The sequence below is a fragment of the Oryza sativa genome, chromosome 8 (genome assembly GCF_034140825.1).
Source record: "Oryza sativa Japonica Group chromosome 8, ASM3414082v1".
In the NCBI taxonomy this organism is placed as follows: domain Eukaryota; kingdom Viridiplantae; phylum Streptophyta; class Magnoliopsida; order Poales; family Poaceae; genus Oryza; species Oryza sativa.
Genome location: NC_089042.1, coordinates 11,919,833 through 11,932,550, shown reverse-complemented (window position 1 = coordinate 11,932,550; position 12,718 = coordinate 11,919,833). Strand labels below are relative to the sequence as shown.

Sequence of the window (12,718 nt, the reverse complement as noted above, 5' to 3'; positions counted from 1 at the left end):
CATTAAAGTAAGTAATTAATCTGCTTAGACATGGTGTCTAGGTAGATAATTGCCGGTGTTTGCTCCGCATCTCACAGTAGGTGTGAGGTGGGTTAGAGGTGGTGACAGCCCTCAAGACACTAAAGTCATCCCTGTCTGGGTGCGCAGTAGAGCGATATCTAGGAGCAGCGAGCTGGCCAGTGCCCGAAGTACCTCATTAGGATTAAAGTTAAGCTTTCCGTACACACTGTTATTCACCGACGAAACCTCTCTATCCTTTGCCTATCTATAGCTTCGTGTCCTTGCATGAATCTAAATTGGAGATAGCATACACGTTCCCTGTGGAAATCGATACCTGAGAATACTCCCGGGTGAAGTGCTACATCGGTATATTCCGTTCGCTTACGGATTTATCTGTGATCGTAAGAAATACCAACACCCTCCACCACTGCACTGATCCACCACCGCCACCGCTGGACCTAAAGCCCTCTCCACTGCTCCAAGCCTTCCCATGTTGGATCTAGGGGATCCAGTCGTTGATCCACAACCTCCAATCAAAACCTAGGCGCCACCCCTGCTGCTAGCAGTAGGAGTCGCATCGCTATCAAGGTCGTCGTCCTGGGGTCGCCTCCGCTGGATCCTCATGAGGCCGACGATGGTGGTGGTGGAGGAGGAGCCAAGGTGCGCGGCAGCCGCTCCCATCGCTGCCACCACTAGCAGTCGGGGTCACCGTCACCATCGAGGTCATCATCCCGGGGCTGCCTCCACTCCGGCTTTCACGAAGCCACCAGCACTAGATCTAGCCATCGTGAGGCCACCGGTGGTGGAGGAGCCGAGGCGCGTGGCGGCCGCTCTTGTTGGCCCATGCTTCCATTACAAGATACACCCATTGCTGGCCACTCCAGTCACCGACAAAATGGGGAAGAAATGATAGGGGTAGAAAAAAGGAGAATGAAGGGGGAGTGAGTAATAGTGAAGTGATGGGGGAAACAGGAGAGGAGAATGAAAATAAATAAAGGGTGAATGAATGGAATTGCGTCCGGCCGTATGATCCTATCTCAAGAGCGGTCGACGCCTCGTCCTGTCTTCTCAGAATCCCCTTCCATCAGCGCAAAATCCTTCGGTCTCGTCTTCTGACATCGTTCACCTGCACTTCACCGAAAGCAATTGGGAAGAAGTCAGAAAGAAGCATTGGTGGCGAAAGTCTTCTTCATTCATTCAATCCAACAACCAAGTGAGCATTCAATCCAGAAGAGAAAAATTCCTTAAACACATGGATGGCAAATGCTTTTGCTGCCTGAGCACCCATCATCAAATTTTTGATTGCAGAGAACATGTCCGTTGTTGGTTCTGTCTGAAATCGGGACACCTTGTGGCTAGTTGTCACAAGCGCTTGAGCTATAAGAGCAACCCTCCCCCACCTGCTATGTCCACAGAAAACTTCCCAGCGCTTGGTCCCCTCCATTTCCCTCCCAAATCTTTCTCTGTCTCTGCTTCTTCCTCCATGGACGACCTTACTGCCCGGCCTTTGCTTGACTCTGTGGTCGTCTCTACCACTGGGGAGATAGAGAGGCGCAGGGAGCGTTTCTCTGCCTGCTCCTTAGTAGCTTGGCAAGTCGGGGCTTTGGGTGATAAGGTAGAACTCAATGTCTTTGCTGATGACGTCCGTTCTGCCTTCCACATTAGACGTGCTGACATCCAATTTACCAAATTCCACCCCGAAGACTTCTTTGTGACTTGCTCCAATCAGAGTGATCGGGATGCCATTCTCCGCCAACCAAGACTTGCTACAGCCTCTGGTCGGGTCTTTCTCTTTCGTCCTTGGGATGAAAGTCTCCACGGTGTCCAAGTCCGCTACCGCTATCGCGCCCGTCTATGTATCGAGGGCGTCCCCATGCATGGTCGTATTGACGAGACGATGACAAAGGTGATCGGTCGCAAGTGTGCTATCCACTATGTGGAAGAGTACTCCCGTCGTGGCAACTACAATCGCACCTACGACTTGTGGATGTGGACAGATGAGCCGAGGGCTATCCCTCGGGGTGGCTCCTTCTCCATCACCGCTGCTAATGAGGAGGTGCTAGGGGCTTTCCACTGATATCCCTCTTCCGGAACTAGAGCCGCACCGCAACCCTCCTCCCTCCGAGCCAAAGAAGGGCTAGACCTACAATGTCCTGGTCCACGTCGACACTCTGGAAGATCTTCTCTCTCGCAAAGCCCGTGCTTACAAATGGGACTATGAAGTTCAAGATGATGGCACTCGCTACAAGGAGTACGCACTTCCTTGTAGAGCTGAACCAGACCCAACCCGTGGCCCCGAGGATGAAGATGAAGACGGAGACAGCCACTCCAGGGGCTAGCACCGTAGTCGCTCTCTCTGGGATCGGCTTAGTGGTCGCTCCTCCAGTCACAGCAGGGATACGGATCGGTGGGACAGCCAGCGCCGTGATCAGGACAAACGAGGCCAATCACGGGGAAAGGAACGCTCTGATCATAGGAGTCGCAGCCACCGGTCTCGCGATCCAAGTAAGGTGAGACCACCTTTTTCTGCCCAACCTGTCTCTCATTCGGATCAATATGCTAAAGCTCCTCCTCTTGTCTCCCCCTCTGTTGCGGCCACACCTTGCAAGTTTCCGTCCCCTCTCCCTAGTTCGAAGCCAGATGGAGATGCGGCTCTCACTGTGCGCTGCTCTGCTTCTGAGGAACTTGCAATCCTCCAATCTGATGATTCCCTCCCCTCGCAGGTCCACGGGGATGTTCTGGGAATCCTGGAAGCCACCTCGATCCCATGTTGCATGAAGCGGTAGTTCAGCATTCTATTTACTCACCGGATACAGTCTCCCGTCGTGTTTCTTCCCCTATTTTTGTGCCATCTTACACAGGGTGGGTGGCGACCTCCAACCCATCCTCTCCTGCAGTAGGCAAGGTGTCACAGATCGACAATTTCATCAACAACATCGCAACACCAATCCAATCTCCCCTCCTTCCGGCTCCTGATGTTAAAGCGTGGAAACCTTCCCGTGCAAAGGTGAAGATCCGTGCCATTACCTCAGCCCAACACCATAGTGAGCGTTTGCTCTGTAAGTGCCATGCGGGCGCAAAGCTAGAGAATTTAGGTCAGGAAATACTTTCAAAAAATTTCGGTCTCATTGATGATTATGCATCCTTCGATGATAATATTAAAAAGTTGTATTTATAGCGCTACAAGAAGCCGCTCTCCCCGGCTTCTCTGAAGACCATTGCTGATCTGGTTGAAAAGGGAGGATGCAAGACAATCCGTCTGAAGACCTTGAAGAAAAAAGCGGCTATAGCGCCGCTGTGAAGGTCTTCGGCATGAAGACAGTTGCTGTGAAACACTCCATGTCAAGTTTCAAACCTTTGTCAGAGTTCCTATGCTCAAGCTGTCTGTGTTGTTGTCACGCCCTGAAGTTCCCCTCCCTTGCTTTAAATTTGCTAAATAAATCGCATGAAGAAATTGGTTCAAATTAACCTAGAGATGAATCCCTAATTAATAAATGCAAATAATAATTGGAATAGGCATATGGAATTTTTCTTGGATTCTACATGTCAAAATATGTTAACAGGATTTTTAGTGGAATTTTCAGAGCTCCAGAGATAATTTTAATCAATTAAAATTGAGCACAAGCATTAAAAAGTCCCTGGAAATCCTTTTATTTTCCTTTTTCCCTTTTTCCTTCCTTTTGCCCCTCTTTTCTTTCTTTGGGCCGCCAACCCATTTCTTCTCCTTCCCCTCCCTAAAGTCCATCCGAGCTCCCCCTCTCCTCCCGGGCGCCGACAGGTGGGGCCCACCTGTCGGGTTCGCCCCTAACCTCCAGCCGGAGGGACGGCCTCCCTCCTCAACCGCCGCTCCACCCCACGCCCCCACGCCGCCTGCCTTTCCTGCGCCCACGTCGCCGCGACGCCGCCCACGCTCTCGCCTTCCCGCCCGCGCCGCGCGCCCACAAGGGGCGGATTCAACTTTTGAATCCCCTTCCCTCTCTCTTCCTCCCCACTCCCCCACGTCGCCGGCGAAATCGGGAGCCTCCCCAGCCACGTCCGCCTCCCCCTCCGCTTATAAAACGCTCCCCGTGTCCCCCTCTCTCGTTTTTCACTTTCGCCGTACTCCCCCGTGCCCTCCTTTGCTCCCACGCCGCTTCACCCATCACCACCGCCCTCCGGCCGCGCTCCGGCCGCCGCTAGCCGTCGCTAGCCGCCGCGCCAATCCTCACCGTCGACGCCGCCGTGTTCACCATCCCGTGAGCCACCGTGTCCGCCATCCGCCCGTCCAAATCCACCGTCGGGGCCTGCTTGTCCACGCGCACCGGTGAGCACCACCATTGCCACCGCCTTCGGCCATGGGTTTCGCTCACCGTAGAACGTCACCCTCTCTCTAATTTTCCCCGTTGTGTTCTTTAGGTCCTCCCGGAGCCCTTCCGCCCGTCGCCATCGTCCTCCCGTCGCTCGTCATCGCCGTTCGCCGTCGCTCCTTCCCTGCGCCGACCGAGCCCCTCGGTGAGGACTGAGGACCCATCTCCCTCCTTCCTCCCTCTCCTCTCCTAGCGCCGGGCCGCGCAGCCGCCTTCGCGCCGGCCGCTGTCGCCTCCCGCCGCCGTTTGCTGTCGCTGGCAACCGCGTGCCGCCGCCAGCTCCGCGCGCGCCGCCGCCCCCATGGCCGGCCGGCCGGCTTGGAGCCGAGATAAGCCAGGCGCCACCTCCCCTCCCTTGGAGCCGCTGCTGGTGGGGCCCGCCCACATGCCGCCCCCTCTCCCTCTCTTTGTGCCACTGACCCGTGGGTCCTGCATGTCGGTGCCCCCCCTTGGGTGACGTCAGCCTTGGGACATATTGCGCAATAAATAATTAAGGCTTTTTCTTTTATAGTAATAAACACAGATAATCTTCTAAAATTCATATCTAATTCATCCGAGCTCCGATTAAGTCCATTCAAGTCTCAGTAAATTCATAAAAATGCATAGAATCCATTAAGAATGGTTTTATTTCATGTTTCAGTAGACTTGTGTGCTTTGTTTGTCGCGTAGATTTCGGCCGTTTCGTCGATCCGCGGTTTCTCGAAGACGTTGTTGTGGTCTCATCAGTGCGAGAGCAAGGCAAGTCATGCATTACAATTGATCATATTGTACCCAATTTACAAATGTCCCGCATTTCTATTAAATATTGCATTCTTTTACAACATCATGTGGGATGGGTCCTACTACTCAGCCATATATTGTTTACCTTATGCCATTGATAACTTGGGTATTAAAATGACTAGATGTTGGTTTAGGAAATGCTTAGCCATGCTTAGTTCAACTAGTACACAAAGGGGGAATCATATTAATGCATAGACTTTGATTATTGGCATAGCTTTGGAATAGAGCCACCGCAATGGTGTTAGTTAATTAAAATACACTACATGGTGCGTTGTGGGTGCATGGTTTTGCTAGTCGTGCCCATGGCGATTAAGGACCGGTTCACGGGATACCCTGGAAGAACTTATCGTACTTATCATAAGCCAGCGTGGGCAACGACTGGGCTTGTAGTGTAGCTTTCCTCTAGCTGACGTACCCAAGCAAGGGTGGGCGTGATGGAGTTGGGTCGGCCGGGGTGTCCGGTTGATCGGCTTCCGAATTCACCGTGGCACGAGAGGGGACTGCCCGCTGCCTTGCGAGGAGTGGGGGTGAAACCTGAGGTGTGGTGCGATTGGTTAGAGGGGGTTATGCGAACGGTCCTGTCACGGCCTCTTTCCGGTATGCCGTGGTGGCATGTCGGCGCACGGAAACGTGTCGTGGGGCTGTGTCTTGTGGGTACAGTTGTACACCTCTGATCAGAGTAAAACTATTCGAATAGTTGTGCCCGCGGTTATGGGCGGTCGACCAGATTCACCGTGATTAGTCTCACCCCTAGTTAGCTAATGAACTGGTGTAATTCAGGTGGTTGGTTGGGCTTGTTGCAACGTGGTGTAGCGTTGGACAATGATTGGTTAATATTGATTAATTACTACAACTGTTTTACTGCTTTCAACTATTGCTTTTAAATGCTAGCTTTATGCAAAATGACCTTTAGCCTCCTTTGGATATATCCTGCATCATACATCCTCTTCCGGTATGACTTGCTGAGTACAGTGGGTAGTACTCAGTCTTGCTCTCTTTTCCCCCACACCAGAGCGGAAGTTCTTCCCAGTTTGAGCTGTCTCAGAAAGGTTGGTTTCGTCGCTGCCGTCAAGGATGCCTATAGAGTGGAGTCGCCCGCTGTAGGAGTCAAGTCTTTAGGCTTAGCTCGTTTTACCTTTTCCGCTGCATTTGTAATCTTTTATATTTTTGTAAGACATGGATCTGTATGTCAACAATTATCGTTTGTGTACCCTGGTTGGTCCTGGACAGGGGTTTAATGCACATTCAGCTTAGAAATTCTGGTTCGTGAATTTCTGGGCGTGACAGTTGTAGGCTTTTGCTTCCCGTGTATGACTGGGGTCAGTTCTATGATGTGTTACCCCCCTGTCTCAAAGTCTCTGCTCTCTTCTATCACCTACTCTTCAGGCTGTGTTTCTTCTAGACTTTCTAGTTGTGTTTCTGCCTGTTTGGGTGTGATAGCTGCCACTTTAATTTATGTCGCAAGATAATGTGTACCTGTTCAACTGGAATGTAAGGGGTTTGAATGCCAAAGCTAAACAAGATTCTGTCAAATTCTGCATTCAACAACATGGGGCTTCAATTGTTTGTCTCCAGGAAACAAAAGTTGCGGCGATATGTCTGACCAACACATCCTTAATACTCTTGGCCAACGTTTTGTACATCAATATGCATATCTGCCAGCAGATGGTTCCAAGGGCAGGGTGATTTTGGCCTGTGATGAAAACTTCTTCTCCCTCTCTGATGTTCACCTGGGTCAATTACCGCCGCCGTCGTCAAATGGAGAGGAGGAGGGCGCCGCTGCCGCGGCACCACCGTCGCCGCCGCCGGGCCGTTGGACCACCGCCGTCTCCCCTCCCGCCGCTGCCGTATCCCCTTCTGCCGCCAGGCCGTCACCGCCATCTCCCCTCCCGCCAGATCTGGCGGAGGGGGAGGGCCTCACCGCCGGGCCATCGGACCACCGCCGCCTCCCCTCACGCCGCTGACGCCACCTCTCCTCCTGCCAGATCTGGCGGAGGGGAGGGCTCCGCCGCCAGGCTGCAACATCCCCTCCCACCGCCGCACACCAATTCGGTTGAGGGAGGGAGGGGGAGAGAGAGAGAGAGGGGGAATGGATAAGGAGAGGAGATGAATGGATAAGGTCGATGTGGCCGGGGGTTGGTTCAGCTCGGCTTATGTGGGTGTCGGTTTTATAAAAAACTGGCACCTATAATATATTATACGTGTCAGTTTTTAATGATGCTGGTTTTTATAAAAAATCGGCACCTATAGAATAGGTGTAGGTTCTTATTTAGAACCGGCACCTATAATTGGTTAAATGTGCCGGTTTTTTACTATTTCCACCCGCGGAGATAGGGAAAAAGCTTATAGGTACGTGTTTTAGCACTTCCGGCACCTATAATGGCGACACCTATTTAATGTTTTGTAGCAGTAAGATTGGATTTGCCAAAAATATATACTCCAACAATTAATGAATGGACAGGAAACAAACAACGATCAAGTCTAAATAATGACTATTATTAGTTGCATCGAAATAGTGGTATATAACTAAGCATGCCGTGATGATATCACAGCCATTGAAGAAATTATATTGGAAAGGTTGACAATTTGTAATGACCAATCGAGCCAGCCTAGCAAGCTAGTATAAATTAACTGGTACCTCATCGATTGAACATATATATGCATTAATCCATCCTGTAGCTGGCTACTAACTAAACTCAGAGAGAGAGAGAGAGAGAGAGAGAGAGAGAGAGAGAGAGAGAGAGAGAGAGAGAGAGAGAGAGAGAGAGAGAGTGTGAGTGTGTGTAAATACAATGAGCAGGTCGAGCATGACCGCCGTCCTCCTGCAGGTAGTGTTGATAGCGATCAACGCCGGCAGCTTATGCAGCAAAGGACTGGGTGAAGCTCAGCCTTGAGCTGCCACCGCGGACGCCGCCTGGGCAGGAGCCCTCCCCAGCGGCGTACCAGTTCTCCCGTACCATCTGCAGAATCCCCAAGGATCCTATCTACAAGATCTGCTGCTTCGGCGAACTCCTCCCGTACGCCGAGTCCTTCCAGGACAACCAAATGAAGGCCACCCAAGTGGCCACCATCATCCTGCTCACCAAGATCCAGGCCCTCGATAGGGAGGTGGGCGCGGTAAGAAGCGGGGCATCAGGGACAAGAACATCGACGACTGCACATCGTTCTTCGGCATTGGCTCCAGCAATTCAGAGTCCACCAACTCGGTGCTTGCCGCACTCGACCGCCTCGCCGCCGCCGGAAAAGGCAGACGCAAGAAGGAGGACGTGGAAACGGTGCTCAAGTGGACCAAGAATTTGGAGACCCAATACAACGGGGCCACAAGCAAGTGCAAGTTAGGTTATCTGTTCAAGTACTGTGACATGGTTCCCACCGTTAAGGAGATTGACGCGGCGACGACCATCACCATCGACCTCCTCAATGCCATAAAGCTGTGATTGATCATCCGATCATCAGTTAGTGATATGTCCTGAGGACAAAATCATAGAGATTATTGTATTGCACACTATATTTATTTATTTGTAATAAAGTGTTGCTTAAATAGATAACTTAGGCTGTGTTCTTACCTTCAAGTTCCCAACCCCTCTCCCTCGTTTTTCGCGCGCACGATTTTCAAACTGCTAAACGTGCGTATTTTGCAAAAAGTTTCTATATGAAAGTTGCTTAAAAAAATCAAATTAATCCATTTTCGAAAAAAATAGTTAATATACTTAATTAATCATGCAATAAGGTGTGCTCCGTTTTGCGTGCCGGAAGGAGGGGTTGCGAACGCAGCCTTATATATTATCCATCAGTGAGCATGTGATTTGTTAATGAAGCTCTTTGTGTATGTTGCTATTTCTAAATGATTTCTGATTGTATGTCATATGTGGAACAAGTGATTACAAGATCAACACATGTAATGATTGATGATCACTTTTCATGGATTATGGTAAAGATACCTAATCAATAATGTGAACAATGTGTTGGATAGACCCAACCTAAAATACTGCATGATTACAATGGCCAACAATTGTCTAGGATTATCATGATTCCCAACATGTGTAGTAGCATTTAGATCCTTTGTTGATGCTCCTCCTCTTAGACGCCACAGTGCCAGATCCACCTCTCCTAGCACCACCACTGTCAAATACACCACCCTTGAGGCCAGCCGGTGGATCCACGAAGGAGGGGGAGAAGCTACTGTCCATCCGCCACCGATGGATCCGCAGTTGGCTAGGCCAACCGTCTGTTGGTATTTCTTAACGAAATTATTAGAAATATAATTCCCAGCAATGGGGACGAAATATTCTCGGTATACTTTATGGCTACAGATACAATCCGCAAACGTACGGATATACTGTTGTAGCATTTCACCTCGGACTATTCCAAGGTATCGTATTTATTTAATCCCAAGGGAAGATATGATAAGAGATTATTATGCTAATAATTTATATCACTTGTATATATCAAAGTCTAATGCAGAGGTAATTAATTCGTGGGACACTTTTATAGAATGTGTTGACACACAGAAGTAACTAACCAAAATTTGAGGGTAGAATGTGTTGACACACTGAAGAAAGTAACCAGAATACTCTCATTAATATGTAGTCCAAACTAAGTGAAGAAATAATAAGAAAAGTGTCATTTCTGTACTTCTAATATATAGTCAATTTAGTCTACATTTGCTAGTATACAACTATGCAACCAATACCACCTAACTATATCCTCCTGGTGTATCGAGAAACCATCCCTGATTGCCGACTTCCTTATGACAACCTGTCATAGACATCCAACCGGTAATGAATACGTAGGAGTATCCACACTAGGAAATTTGTGGAAATTCTCTTAGTATTATATACACACATGGAGGATACCCGTACTGAGCTATCACCATCAGCGGTCTACGTCTACAGACCAGTAGCACATAACACCATTTAATGGTATATAATAATCTAAGCACCGCACTTACATTACTAAATACTACTCTACATTTCTGCAGGTGACATAGAGCAATCATATAAATGAACATTAAACAAACACCATTGCATATATCCAATAAGCTAGCTACATAATTATAACGAGACAAATATGAACTAAAGTCGGTATTCGAATAATTATACAAGTGAAGTAAAAGACCGAAACTATATAAAGAATAATATTTCATTAATGAGTAAAGTCTTATAATAGAAAGAAAAGCTACTAGAGCCATATCCGAAATCTTTTGAAGACTTGAAGAACTAAGGAAACTATTCTATTCCTACTCCACTAGCACTAGAACAATGTAAATAAACTAGAGAGTGTCTTGAATTTGATCCTTCTTGGTGCACTTTGGAATGGAGAAGAGAAAATTCCCTGTGTACCCCTGAAACTTCAACCAATCCCTTCTATGTCCCCTGAGATTTGCCCATTCCCTTCCATACCTCTAAATTTCAGTTTGGATCCCTTCTATACCCCTTCCATTAGTTGACCGTTAAATTTCTATCATAAAGTCCATTTTGCTATTTGGTATCAAGAAAATATAAATTTATGAAGTATATTGATAAAGTGTATAAATTTATTATATGCGACTATTATATGTATGAGTTTATTTTGTGAGATATTATTTAACAAATGTAATATTTTGGTTTCGCCTCACGAAGGGAAAAAATAATTTTTATCTATGACAAAATTTATTTGAGATAAAACAAAAAAAATATTTTTTACCATTAAAAACTATATATATAGCATATTTTGTTAGAGTAGTATGAAATTTTTTATAAGATAAATCTTGTTATGCGAGATAAAAATTATTTTTGTTAAATAATATCTCACAAAATAAACTCATAAATATATTTAGGAGTATAAAAGGGATCCAATCTGAAATTTAGGGGTATAAAAGGGAATGAGCAAATCTCAGGGGTATAGAATAGAAGGGGTTGGACGAACTTTCAGGGTACACAGGGAATTTTCTTGAGAAGGTGAGCTCCTTTTATAGGCTGCTAATGACGGTTGTGACAGTTGAAATTGTCCTAAATGCCCCGTAACCGTCATTGGGGAGTGACCAGGAATGTCCGGTATTTTACAATTGGTCGTAGCATCATCGTTTCAAACACACATATACACTCATCATACAAAAAATCATAATGAGAGGGCATTAGCCGCCTAAGATTCTTCCATCGCCTACCATCGGAGCCGGTCCTCAAAGTCGTTGCGTGCTTATCGTGGCTCGAACCTTTGCCCTTCGTGTTGGCCGCTGGCAACAAGCGTGGATGATGCCCGGGTCGAGGACGACTACCAGGATAGCATTCCGGTGGCATCACCACCACTGGCAGAATCTTCTCATGTTCTTTTTCTAGTTTCCTGAACACAAACTAATTCATAATTTAAAAGAAAACTCAGATATGAGTGAGGAAGGATGTTTGGAATGAGCATCGACCGTATGGGGTTGGGTATCGAGGTTCTAAATGAGCAACCCAAAAAATAATTCAGACATGAATTTCTTCGGCGGACCATTGCCAACCTCCAGGCACATGCATCGAGATGTGCCTCCGCCTGTAAGAGTGCACACAGCAACTGCTACCACCATGGTCACAAATAAATTAAATTCAGAACATTCTAGAATGAAGAAATTTATTGTCAAAATATTCAGAGAAAACCTAGCGTATTCAACAGTGTTATATGCAGTGAGCAAGCTATTAATCATATTCCTCGTACCATTCAACTTTTATGTTATGAGGAATCCACTTCAATTTCTCTACTATTCAACCAGAAAATCACATCACATTAACAAAATCCCAGTAAAAAAAAAGATTAACCTACAACTTCTCCTAGAATCTTCAGTTGCCAGAAGCTCCCTCAAACAGTTCAGCTTTTATCCAGATTCTGAGAATACATAGTTGTAGTCTTTTATAATCTGGAACATGAATTAGAAGCCGGAAGCTTCTCCAGATTTTTACCAGCTAGCTTCTCAGCAGCTGCTTCTCAGAATTTTAAGCTCCCCAAACAGATCCTAAGATGCATTGCAATCACTTACAACCGGAAGCCACCAGATCGGAGTGATTAGGAAAAACGACAGAACAAACAAAAGAAAAATGATCATCTTCCTTTGCTACATCCACAGGCTGCATTGGGGCAAGTGCATTGGCCTCCTTCATCGACAGCCTCTGACCGTGGAGGGAAGTGCCACCAGGAACGAGACCTGGTTCTCCCGGCGGTATCGTCGTCGTCGGGGCTCAGGGCCTCAGGGGCGATCCCCCGTGTTGTGTGAGTCGGAAGCATCGGTGGCTGCGCGCCCACCTGCATGAACCGTTCTGATCCTCTTACTTGCCTTCGGATTTTGGTGTCGAGGACACGTGACAAGGCAGAGGCAGCATGGGCGGTTCCCCTGCCGTCCTCGCCGAATCCAGCGTCTCTCGAGCCGGTGCCGCTGGATCTAGCGCTCCTTTCTTCTTCCTCTCCGTCTCTCTTCCTGGGGCAAAGAAGCAGGTGGCTGGATCGGTGAGGCTGGTGACAGGTGCCGAGAGAGGGATATGGAGGACGCCGCTTCATCCTCGTCGCCGCTGCTGCTCCTTGACGTTGCCGCAATTGCTCCGTGACGCTAGCGTTGCTGCTACATGGATGCCGTTGCTCCT

General features: G+C 48.1%; 2 pseudogenes; both read left to right on the top strand.

Moving 5' to 3' along the window:
* Positions 1-1,873: 1,873 nt before the first annotated feature.
* Positions 1,874-3,301, top strand: LOC136351387 (uncharacterized; annotated as a pseudogene).
* A 4,617-nt stretch (positions 3,302-7,918) lies between these two features.
* LOC112936230 (uncharacterized protein Os08g0218700/LOC_Os08g12160-like) lies at positions 7,919-8,668 on the top strand (annotated as a pseudogene).
* The last annotated feature ends 4,050 nt before the right edge of the window (positions 8,669-12,718 follow it).